At 42.4% G+C, this 12,562-nt stretch overlaps 2 long non-coding RNA genes across 2 annotated transcripts in view; both read left to right on the top strand.

Annotated features, from left to right (window-relative positions):
* LOC140419927 (uncharacterized) overlaps positions 1-12,562 on the top strand; it is a 378,337-nt gene that overhangs the window by 244,922 nt on the left and 120,853 nt on the right. The gene's annotated exons all lie outside the window — the stretch shown is intronic.
* Positions 64-8,997, top strand: LOC140419905 (uncharacterized). The gene is made up of 2 exons (XR_011946079.1): positions 64-133; positions 6,921-8,997. It is a non-coding gene; the product is annotated as an uncharacterized lncRNA (long non-coding RNA).

Here is a 12,562-nt window from a genome sequence, read left to right as displayed (position 1 = left end):
CCCGCCCCGACCTTCCGAATGCAGTGTGGACCAATGGTTAGGTTGGAGGACCGGAAGGACTCTGGTCCACCAACCAATCAGAGTGGGACTTTGTGCGAATGAAGACTTAAGCTTCCTCCAGCCTCGAAAATCTGTGAGTGAAACACTTTCTTTTCTCCCCCTTTCCATTTCTTTTCTCATTCTCACCTTCAATTGGTCACTTGCAGCGACTGAAGGGAAAGGAAGTGAATCCAGGGAGGGTGCAGACTCTGGAAAGAGAGACCCAGGTCTCTCTCTCTCTGAAAGACATTGACATTCTTTGCTCCCTCAGCTTGACACATTTATTTGTCTGGCTAAAAGGATGGTCTCTTTCCTAATGTTCACAATTAAAGGGCTGGTTTCCCCATGAGATGGCTGATAACGATGAGTCCGAATACAGGAGGGAGATAGAGAACCTAGTGGAGTGGTGTAGCGACAACAATCTCTCCCTCAATGCCAGCAAAACTAAAGAGCTGGTAATTGATTTCAGGAAGCAAAGTACTGTACCCACCCCTGTCAGCATCAACAGTACCGAGGTGGAGATGGTTAGCAGTTTCAAATTCCTAGGGGTGCACATCTCCAAAAATCTGTCCTGGTCCATCCACGTCGACGCTACCACCAAGAAAGCACAACAGCGCCTATACTTCCTCAGGAAACTAAGGAAATTCGGCATGTCCACATTGACTCTTACCAACTTTTACAGATGCACCACAGAAAGCATCCTATCAGGCTGCATCACAGCCTGGTATGGCAACTGCTCGGCCCAGGACCGCAAGAAACTTCAGAGAGTCGTGAACACCGCCCAGTCCATCACACATCTGCCTCCCATCCATTGACTCCATCTACACCTCCCGCTGGGCAGTATAATCAAAGATCCCTCCCACCCAGCTTACTCACTCTTCCAACTTCTTCCATCGGGCAGGAGATACAGAAATCTGAGAACACGCACGAACAGACTCAAAAACAGCTTCTTCCCCACTGTCACCAGACTCCTAAATGACCCTCTTATGGACTGACTTCATTAACACTACACCCTGTATGCTTCATCCGATGCCAGTGCTTATGTAGTTACATTGTATATGTTGTGTTGCCCTATTATGTATTTTCTTTTATTCCCTTTTCTTCTCATGTATTCAATGATCTGTTGAGCTGCTCACAGAAAAATACTTTTCACTGTACCTCGGTACACGTGACAATAAACAAATCCAATCCAATATTTAAGGGGACAGTAAATTAATATCGGACAGAGAAATCTCTTGTGTTGTTATATGGTACAGATTTGATATATTATTGGTTCTGTAATAAATACATTTTTATTATTTCTAGTCTTGTAATATAGTACCGTAGCTACATTATATATTTCCAGTTATAGAGCCATTATGGCACAAAAGGAGTCCATTTGGTCACTCGACTCCACGCCGACGTAGTAAAACAATCCATCAGCCTCATCTTTCATTCTCACTCCACAGTATAAATATTCCCCACTTCTCTGTCCGTTAGCTTCGACAAAGAGTCATTGGACTCGAAACATGAGCTCTTTTCTCTCCCTGCAGATGCTGCCAGACCTGCTGAGATTTTCCAGCATTTTCTCTTTAGTCTCATCCCCCCTCTATATTAGATACAGCAGAGTGAGAATAGAGGAAGAGTGTGTGGGATGGGGATTTCCAGGCTTTGGGGAAGGAGAGAAAAATAATGTTGCGTAGGAAATTAGAATTGCGTGTTCTGAATTTTTATTCTGTCCTGACAGTTGAGTTTTGTTAACTCCTTTTACAGGATTTAGAAGAGGAGAATTTACAGACGGTAATCTCAAACCAAACCTCACGTCAAGACCTGACAGAGTCACTTCATTCATCATGACCTGAATATTGTTGGTCTTTGAAGCTAGAATAAGAAATGCTCATCTGCTTTTAAAAAAAAAAAAAATTTAGAGTACCCAATTATAGTTTTCCAATTAAGGGGCAATTTAGTGTGGCCAATCCACCTAACCTGCGCATCTTTGGGTTGTGGGGTGAAATCCATACAGACATCGGGAGAATCTCCAAATTCCACAGACAGTGACCCCAGCCCGGGATCAAACCCGGGTCCTCAGTGTCGTGGGCAGCAGTGCTAACCACTGTGCCACCGTGCAGCCCACTTTAAAAATCAGCATCACTGGAAAAGCTTCAACATCTACACACCCAAGTGAGAGTGTTCCAGTGCAGTGACTGTTGAAGGATCTTTATCCAGCTACACTTCCAAAAGGTGTCACATCATTCATAGCGAGGAGAAACCGTACACGTGTTCTTCAACTGATTGTGAAATCTGGAGAGACACAAGGACACTGGGCAACCTGGAGAAACCATGGAAATGTGGGGACTGTGGGAAGGGATTCAGACGCCCATCTCAGCTGGAAATTCATCGACACAGTCACACCGGGGATAGGCTGTTCATCTGCTCGGAGTGTGAGAAAGGATTCAAGAATTCATCCAACTTAGCATCACACAAGCTAGTTCACTCTGGAGAGAAACAATTCAGCTGCTCTGAGTGTGAGAAGGGATTCAATCCTCATCTAAACTGGCGATTCACCAACGTATTCACACTGGGGAGAAGCCGTTCACCTGCGCTGAATGCAAGAAGAGATTCACTCAGTTATCAAACCTGCAGACACACCAGCGAGTTCACACCGGGGCGAGTCCATTCAACTGCTCTGTGTGTGGGAAGGGGTTTTGTGAGTCATCTGCTCTACGGAAACACCAGCGAGTTCACACCGGGGAGAGGCCATTCACCTGCTCGACGTGTGGGAAGAGATTGAGTGATTCATCTACCCTGTTGACACACCAGCGAGTTCACACCGGGAAGAGACCGTTCACCTGCTCTGTGTGTGGGAAGGGATTCACACAGTCATCTAACCTGCTGAGACACCAACGAGTTCACAAGTGATGACAGGGGTTGGATTCTGCTGTTATTGATGCTGTTAATCACATCCAGGACTGAATCATGTTCATTCTGACACTTGAAGTGGGAGGGTCGGAGGGTTTCTTTCTGCTGGACTGGCCGTTCTCACGACTTTGCTTCCAGTGGGCTTATGCTCTTTGTACCTGGGAGAGCACATTTCCACTGAAATTATCCACAAAAGCTGACGAAGGACATTTCTTTGATCCTGGATAATAAAGTGTTCCCCCCCCCCCACCCCACTACAGGGAGATCTAAAATAAACACATTTGTCTCTGTTCCATTGAGTCTACAGCACAGGGCCAGGCCAGTTGGCTTAATTGGTCTCTGTTAGTATTGATGCTCCACATGAGCCTCCTCCCAGCCCTCTTCATCTCCCCCATCAACATATCCTTCTATTCCTTTCTCCCTCATGTATGTACTTCCCCTTCAATGTATTCATGTTATTTACCTCAGCCGCTCGCTGTGGTAGTGAGTTCCACATCCTCATCACTCGCTGGGTAAAGCAGTTTTTTGTCATATCCCTATTGGATTATTGAACCCCTTCATAATCTTAAAGACTTCCATCAGGTCACCATTAATTCTCGGGCGGCACAGTGGTGTAGTGGTTTGCACTGCTGCTTCACGGTGCCGAGGACCCAGGTTTGATTTCGGCTCCGGGTCACTGTCCGTGTGGGGTTTGCACATTCTTCCCATGTCTGTGTGGGTCTCACACCCCACAACCCAAAAAGATGTGCAGAGTAGGTGAATTTGCCACGCTAAAATTGCCCTTTAATTGGAAAAAAATTGGATACTCTAAACTTAAGAAAAAAAATTATATTTTAAAAAGAAATATTAAAAACAGGTCACCCTACAGTCTTCTCTTTTCTAGAGAAAAGCAGCCCCAGCCTTTCATGAGGGTGAAATGCTCTCAGTTCTGGTATTATTCTTGTGAATCTTTGTTGCACCTTCTCCAGTGCCTCGATTTCCTTTTTCTAAATGGAGATGACAAATGTTGACGGTGCTCCCAGTGTAGTCTAACCCTGGTTCTAAACAAGTTGGCATAACCTCCCTGCTTTTCAATTATATCCCTCTAGAATGGAATCCTATATATGGGCCCCACACTTTAGGAAAGATGTGAAGTTCTCAGAGAGGGTACAGAGGAGATTTACGAGAATGGCACCAGGAATGAGGGACTTGTGAGTTGGGGAGACTGGAGCAGCTGAAATGTCTCTCTTTAGATCATATTCATTACGGCAGGCAAGGAGGCCAATCAGCCCATTGAATCGATTAATAAAACCTTCGCCTTTCATTCGTGTACCATCAGCTAATCATCATCATAGATTATCATAGAATTTACAGTGCAGAAGGAGGCGCATCGAGTCTGCACCGGCTCTTGGAAAGAGCACCCTACCCAAGGTCAACACCTCCACCCTATCCCCATAACCCAATAACCCCACCCAACACAAAGGGCAATTTTGGACACTCAGGGCAATTTATCATGGCCAACAGCTTTTCTTTAACTGCCATATCTAAACCTGTTGCAATCACATCCACCTCTACCAAACCTCCCCTCAACCTCCTTTGCTCCAATGTGAATAACCCCAGCTTCTCCAGCCGAACCTAGTGGTTAAAATCCCTCATCCCTGGAATCATTCTGGTAAATCTCCTCTCCACCCTCTCGAGGAGCCTCACATCCTTCCTAAAGTGTGGTGACCCAGAACTGGACTCAATACTCTAGTTGTGGCCGAACCAGAGCTTTAGAAAGGTTCAACAAAACGTCCCTGCTTTTGTTCTCAATCCCTCTATTTCTGAAGTCCAAGATCCCATTTTCTCCAAACAGGAATATCAGAACCTTTTCTGTTTGCACATAAAAAGCATTTGAATGACATTCTTAAAGTGGCTGAAGAAGATTTTGACCAATGAAGGAAGGAATTGTTGACACAAAAAGAAGCCATTTTGAACTTGCTGTCTCCAGAAGAGAATCCAAAATGTTGGATTCTGGGAAATGAACTGAAAAATGAAGCTCCATCTACAACTGAGCCAGAAGAAGAGAGTTTAAATGTGGGATTGACCGGGACATTCCCTTTGGATTGAAACAATGGGGAAACTACACACATGGAAGAAAAAGTTCAAAAGGTGAACTCTGAACAGACTTTTCAAAACTGAACTTGAAAGCTCACATCTGAGCAGCAACGAGGACTCTCCTCTCGCAGAAGGAACTTTGGACGATAATTATTGGAAGAAAACTTTCAGAAAACACAGCAAGAAGTAATGTTTCCATCTTCAGTGGACTGTGATTCCTGGACATGGAATTCAGCAGTGTGCTGTCAGCAAGATCGACTGGTGAATGTGAAGGGGACAATGGAGGGATTATTCTGTCTATTGCAGGTTATCAGATATTTAAACACAGGAACAGTTGCAGTGTTTAAATTAGCAGGAGTCGGCCATTTGGCCCTTTGAGCCAGCTCCACCATTCAATAAGAGCATGGCTGTTGTGAATATATACAGCACGTTGTAAGGTGGAATATTCTAAATAGGGTATTACGAGGGTGATACATTTTCATTTTTGCTGGGAAAATGTTGCAAATACCTTGTTTCATAATTCATGTTTCAGAAATATAACTTTTAGCTTGGGAATTAGATTTTTTTTAAAGGGAAGATAAATGGAAAATCTGGATTGAGAATCTTGCAGAAACACTCTCGGGGAATTCACAATCTCAAAGTGTGGCCGATGTTGACTTGAAGTCAAAGCTGGAAGGGTAAGATCTGTAAAAGGGCAGCTGGGCTCTTTTAGCTGGAGACATCAGGTCTGACAATTACTGTCCTGTCTTTGTTCCAGAGGTGAATTCTTCATGCAGACCTCAGGGTCAGAAGGTTTGGTTTTGAAGCTGAAAGTCCATTAATTTCAGCATCTGTTGGACATAGAATCATAGAATTTAGAGTGCAGAAGGAGGCCATTCGGCCCATCGAGTCTGCACCGGCTCTTGGAAAGAGCACCCTATCCAAGCCCACACCTCCACCCTATCCCAGTAACCCCACTAAGGGCAATTTTGGACACTAAGGGCAATTTATCATGGCCAATCCACCTAACCTGCACATCCTTGGACTGTGGGAGGAAACCGGAGCACCCGGAGGAAACCCACGCACACACGGGGAGAACGTGCAGACTCCACACAGACAGTGACCCAAGCCGGGAATCAAACCTGGGACCCTGGAGCTGTGAAGCAATTGTGCTAACCACTATGCTACTGTGCTGTGTTACCATGGGGATAAGTGATTCAGGGTGGGGCCTTGGTTGGAATTCTGGGTGTTTCTCACAGAGTCTGCAGTTAACTTGGAAGCAGGCAGCTGTGGGAGCAGGAGCTGTGAACCAGCTGTGGGAGCAGGAGCTGTGAACCAGCTGTGGGAGCAGGAGCTGTGAACCAGCTGTGGGAGCAGGAGCTGTGAACCAGCTGTGGGAGCAGGAGCTGTGAACCAGTTGTGAGAGCAGGAGCTGTGAACCAGCTGTGGGACGAGAAGCCGAGACGAACCAGGGGTGTTTCTAATGTTTAAATCCCTCAGCAAGAAGGCAGTGAAGCTCACGCTTGGGACTAAGGAGTCCACAGTTTTGAGGTCTTGAAGGAAAGTTGGAGGGTTGTTCAGCCGAAAGCTAATGGAAGGATCCCCATCAATTCTTGGAGCTTGGGGAATAGCTGGAATACTGAGGAGAATTAAAGTGAATCCTGTGAAACTGAGGTTACAGCAGGAGTCTTTATAAACTACAGTGTGAAGGTCACAGTGCTGGTTTTTAATTTTTTTGTTTTGTATATGCTTTGAAGTTTATTTTTGTTTAAAAAATATGAAATCCCGCGATGTAATTCTATCACTGGGAATTTGAAATTCTTGGAGATGTTACTGATTTTTACAGAGATCTTAACAGTTGTTTAGGACACCGGTTTCAGCTTCCTATTTCTGCCCTGTTTTTCTGTCTCTCTGTTTGCTCGTGTCAGTGACAGCCAGGCGACGGAGCTGGGGGCCTGTGCCCAAGTTGGAAAACTGCCATGTGCGTCCCACTAGAGACAGGAAGGTGCTGGAGGAGTGAATGGGCCGCCAACCAATCGGGGCCCAGGAGGGGAGACACCGGCGCTGATGGTGACATGACCCCCGGGGCTCAGTTTCCCTGTGTCCAAAGCGGGGAGGCACGGGAGCAGGGTGCAGAGGAGCAGCAGAGAAACCATTTCTGTCCAGAATATTGTGAACATCCTTTGACTCTGGTTGTCTTTGATTATCAAGTTATTTTCTGTTTTTTTTAAAACCATGTTGTTTCATCAATAACATTTTATCAGTAAAAGTATTAGATTTTTCATGACTGATTAAAATTTTTTATTTTTTTTTTCAAGAGTACCCAATTCTTTTTCCAATGAAGGGGCAATTTAGCGTGGCCAATTCACCTAATCTGTACACCTTTGGGTTGCGGGGGCGAGATCCATGCAGACATGGGGAGAATGTGCAAACTCCACACGGACGGTGACCCAGGGCCATGATTGAACCCTGGCCCTCAGTACCGTCGTCCCAGTGCTAACCACTGTGCGACCTTTTCATGTTACATTGATGTACTTTAGGGAAAGTGGGGGAGGGGTGTTGACAGGCTCTTTAACAGAAAGTGAGTCCCTCTAAATTAATTGGCAAAGGAGCCAGAGGGGAGATGAGATTTTATTTTATTTCGCACAGCGAATTGTTCTGATCTGCTTGAAAGCAGATTCAATCGTATCTTTCCAAAGGAGAAATACTTGAATGGGAAGAATTTGCAGAGTTCTGGGGAAAGATCAGAGCAGTTGGATGAATGGGAGAGTCCTCTCAAAGAGATAGCAGGGGCACAATGGGCCAAATGGTCTCCTCCTGCAACCTGTGAATCTGAGCCTCCTGCTTTTGTGCAGGTTAAAAGGGACAGATTTCATTGCAGCCTCTTCCCTATATATATATTTAAAGAGGCGGTTTCTCTTTAGCTCTGAGTGATCGATTGTTGAGAATCTTTAATTTGAAAGGATCTTAACCTGCCGAACTACGCCAAGTTGGGGGAAGCTTAGTTGATGAATCAAAGTCCTGGTGCACTACGACAAGTTGAAAGATCTAATAATATTTTTGGACTATGCCAAGTTGTTGGATTCCTAGTATTATTCGACTGTTGAAGGAATTTATATTATTTCTACTATTCGGTTACCAGTAGCACTTTGCGATTACTGGGACTCAGCAGAAATTTGCAGTTAAAACTTCTCAGGTGCCAAAAAGAATTGTTTTATTTGTAGTTGCTTGATTACAATTTGAAAGTCATTTAAAAGGCAATTCGTAGACAATTCGAAGCTTTCAGAGAATTACAGACATTATCTTTTTGCTTAGGCAGACAGCTCGAAAGTAACTTTTAAAAGGTCAAAGTCTGGAAATGAAACATGAGGAGAGAGAGAGAGAGCTAATCTTCAGCTAAACTCAAACTCAAAGTCAAAAATACACTACATCACGACAAAGACAGACTGACTAAAACAGACTGACAAGACTCAGAGAATCAAAGACAGAACCCCCAAAAGAAAGACAGACTAACAAACTAACAGACAGACTAACAGAAAGACTGAAAAACTAACAGAAAGACTAAAATGGCCGGGAGAAACCTTTCAGTTATACACTTTCATATCTGTCTTAAGTCATCTAATCACACCCCAATATAATCCTGATTGGTTTGGGTTAGACTCAAACACATTTGATTTGATGGCAAGCCGTCCATCTTCAATGTGCAACATTAGCTTTTAATTGTTTCATGTCTGCATGTTATGGAATGTGATATTCTGCTAATCGTTACCAACAAAACTGGTCTTCTGCTGACTTAGCTGTTATCTGCATTGTGAACAATGGTGCCTTCATGTTGCTATGGTGCCTGCTTCGTCCTTGATCTGATTACTGGTACAGCTTGTGTTTTAATGTCACACTGACTTTGAAAATATGCATTTGCCAGAACAATGGACCTCAGTAAAAATGAATTATGCTGTATAAATGGGTATTTAAAACTGGGGCTTAATATTTATGCTTAAACAGCTATCTTTTACCTATATTATTTGTATTAGAAATACCTGGCTTCTACAGTCGGCCCTTTGATAAATCGAAAGATTATGTGAAATATATCACCATAAGATAAAATACATCATTAATGCGATAGGATAGGTAAAAGCGCAAAGAATAACTCATTCATATTGTCCTTGCAGTTTTAAAAAATAGAATGGACACTTAGCACTGCAACAGGCATTTTCAAAATAATAATTATAATTAATAAATTAATCAAATTTGATCCTACTGATTCCGTATTAATAAATTATACAATATGTTAATAATACAGTCAAATCGTTGATTGATCAGTAACATTTCAATAATAGTATTTCAGCTCAAGTTCATCAATTGGGGGTACAGTTGGGTTAGTTTGAATCATTCTGATAGTTGGTCCCCTGCTTTTAGCGAATTGTTTTTTAATGCACTTGGCACATTGGTATGTTATGTAAATGATGAATACAGCTACACAGGAGAATAGGATTATTCTTATTGTGGACATTCCAGTGTGTCCAAGCCACCCGCAAATTTTATCCCAGAGAGAGATAAATTGGGGTGGATCAAGTTTTTTGATTTCTTTTTGGATATGTAATGCCAAATCTTTAACTTCTTTAAAGTTATCGGGAATGAAAGTGCAACATTCTGCACCAATCAGGGTGCAGGTGCCACCTTTTTCAGCTAGCACATAGTCAAGTGCCATTCGATTTTGTACACAAAAGCTTGTTGAAAGGGTTAATTTTCTTGCAGAGACAAAAAAGGGGCGTATAGCTTGGAATGATGCCATTCGCATCTCTAAACATTTTTTTATTTATTTGTCACTCAAATGGACTGGGAGTAAAAATCGGATTGCTGCCAAATTCCCGTTATCAAATGTCTTTGAACGATCTGTTCTTTTGGAATATAGATTTGGTTTTGTTTTTTTAAAAACCAGCTTCCACATTGTTTGAAGTTTTAATATCCAGGCTAATTTTAAACATTTATTTTAAAATATCAAATACAATAACTTATTAAATATATAACTGAACCAATCTTGTGCTGTATCTTGATTTTCTGTAGATGAATTTGTCGATTCTGTTAAAGGAAACACAGCTAACAAGATATGTTAATTTCTTTAAATTAATAAAGCAACATTCAGAATAATGACAGTTTTCTTAAGTTGACAGTTCTTGGCAACTTTTTAGCGATACGTTCCGGTTTCTTTAGCTGCTTTGATGGCAGCTGTTCTGTTCTGAGAAAGTTCCCTTTTTCGCTTGGAAATTTTCTGTCCCAAGTAAACATCTTCTTTCTGGGCAATTTGTGCTTTGTGAAAGCTAGCTTTGTGACTATTAGTACTGAGGTGGTTCAAGACCACCCGTAAGTCTTTGTCATGATCATCTTTATTGATGGAGGTTATCAGAACATCATCTTCATATTGGATAATGGTGGAAGGCCGAACAGGCAGTTGCCTGTTGCTTAGTTGCTTAGCCAGTGGTACTGACCAGAAGCCATACTGGGTGTGTCTTGTTGGTACATGTTACATGGTTGACCACGAGGTGGAAATGTATTGTAGTGAACATTGTCTACTTCATTATCATCTCTCGAATCCATCCGTTGTTTATGATCGCATTTTGCCATCCAGTGTCCTACTCTACCACAGAAAAGACATTGTGGTATTTTCTTACATGATTTTAATGGAGCAACGGTACATGTTTGCCCTGGCGCTGGTGGTGAAATTGTAGTTACTGCTGATATTCCTGCAGGTGCTGCAACAGCCGCCACTGGAGCAGCAGGTAACAGGCTGGATTTGAGCAATAGGCTGCATTTGAGCAGCTGCAGTGTTAAAAGTTGCCTGATTGTGCAAACCACGATCTATCTGAATGCATCGGTCAACTATGTCTCAGTATGTGCCAGCTGTGGCCCAAGCTGGTAAAACCAAATTCAAGGCAGCAGAAACTTCAGGTTTAACACCGGCTATAAAAGCCGTTTTTAATGGACTTAAAGTGCTTGCATCCCATGTGTCATTTTCCTGGTCGAGTGTCATCCCTGAATATTCCATCCAAGTATGTAAAAATCTTTCCTCAAAATCCTGAATATCTTCATTATTTTTTTGAATGCAAGATGTGATCTTAGACCAATTGGTCCTCGGGGAGCAAAATTTTAATAGCCAACTCTTGACTGCTAGCCAACCAGCTTCTAAATTTTGCAAATCGTCTCCAAGGGCAATTTCTACTTAATTTCTAAGGGTTGAAATTACACGAGTACCAAGCATGATAGTCAGAATTTGTACTCCATCAAATGGGTGGAGACTGTAAATGGCTTGTAATCTGTGAATTCCATCCCATGTGGTCATACCACCTTTTTTAGGGTGTGGAAGATCTTTGGACCATTCATCGATTTTTGAAGGATCTATTTGTTCATGAATCCATTGGTGGTCAAATATGTTTCGAGTGATAGTTTCACCATCTTCTATTTTTTTGCTTCCAACTCTAACCCGTTTGCGTTTTAAAGGGGCTAGTCGAATTACTTTAGTATTTTGCATTGTAGGAACACTATCTTCGTCTGATTCATCTGACAAAGGAATTGATTTATTCTTGACAATTGATCTCTGCTGTGCAATTGCCGATTGTGCCACTAGGTGGGGTGCTTGGGCTGCTTTCTAAGTTTGTGCTGTTTGTTCAAATTTCTGCACAGAAAGACTCAAAAATTTGCAGTGTTCAGTAACGTTGTTTATATCTCTTTCTAAAACATATCTTTCCTCGATTAACTAGCAAGTTCAATTTGCTCAGTTTTTAATTGCAACTGTCGGTATTTTGACTCCACTTCAAAAACTTGATTTTGGAATTCTACTTTTTGAAAAGATAACTGCTGGAGTTCAGAGGTTTTATTTTGCTAATCTGTTTTAATAATTTCATCATAATGCTCAAGTTTGGATTTTGCATCTCGCAATTCTTCAACAACTGCAATTAGTTGGTCTTTAGTGGACCTATACTCATGATCAAATTTAGTTTTTGCAATTGCCTCTTGATGTTTTTGGAGCTGTGTCATTACTGCAAAAGACCATTTCATACGTCTTCCACCGTTTAACCGTGTGGTCTTACCCCATGCCTTCTTGAAGGGACCACTGTCCTTTGGGGATATCACATTTTGATTCAATTTTTGTGGCAACTTCAGACAGTCCAAATTGTCTACGAATTAAAGATCTAAAATCCCCCAACGTATCTTCAACAGAAACATCTGGTATTCCAGCACCCCCCTTGGATGTAGTGGGGAGTAATTTTCTGCCTGCTAAAGGCTCTGAATCTACACTTTGATTTGGATCAGCCATAAATTTTCCTTGATCGCTGACTGCCGTGACTATTTTTTCAGTCCCGTTTTATTTTAGTTTCAACGACCAGCACCTGATTGATTTAACACAGTCCATAAAAATGTTCTTTTCAAGGGTCAAAGTACTGATTGATGCGGCTTTAAGACTTTTAATGGGTGAAAAAGATATTTCTTACCCTCGTCTCGCCGTGGATTCTGGCTGTCTTCTGGGCCTCCTCCGATTATCTCCGAAGCTTCCTGAAGCTTCCCGACCTCCTCC

This window comes from Scyliorhinus torazame, chromosome 5 (assembly GCF_047496885.1).
Source record: "Scyliorhinus torazame isolate Kashiwa2021f chromosome 5, sScyTor2.1, whole genome shotgun sequence".
In the NCBI taxonomy this organism is placed as follows: domain Eukaryota; kingdom Metazoa; phylum Chordata; class Chondrichthyes; order Carcharhiniformes; family Scyliorhinidae; genus Scyliorhinus; species Scyliorhinus torazame.
Note: the sequence above shows the minus strand (reverse complement) of the source record. Positions and strands in the feature narration are given on the sequence as shown.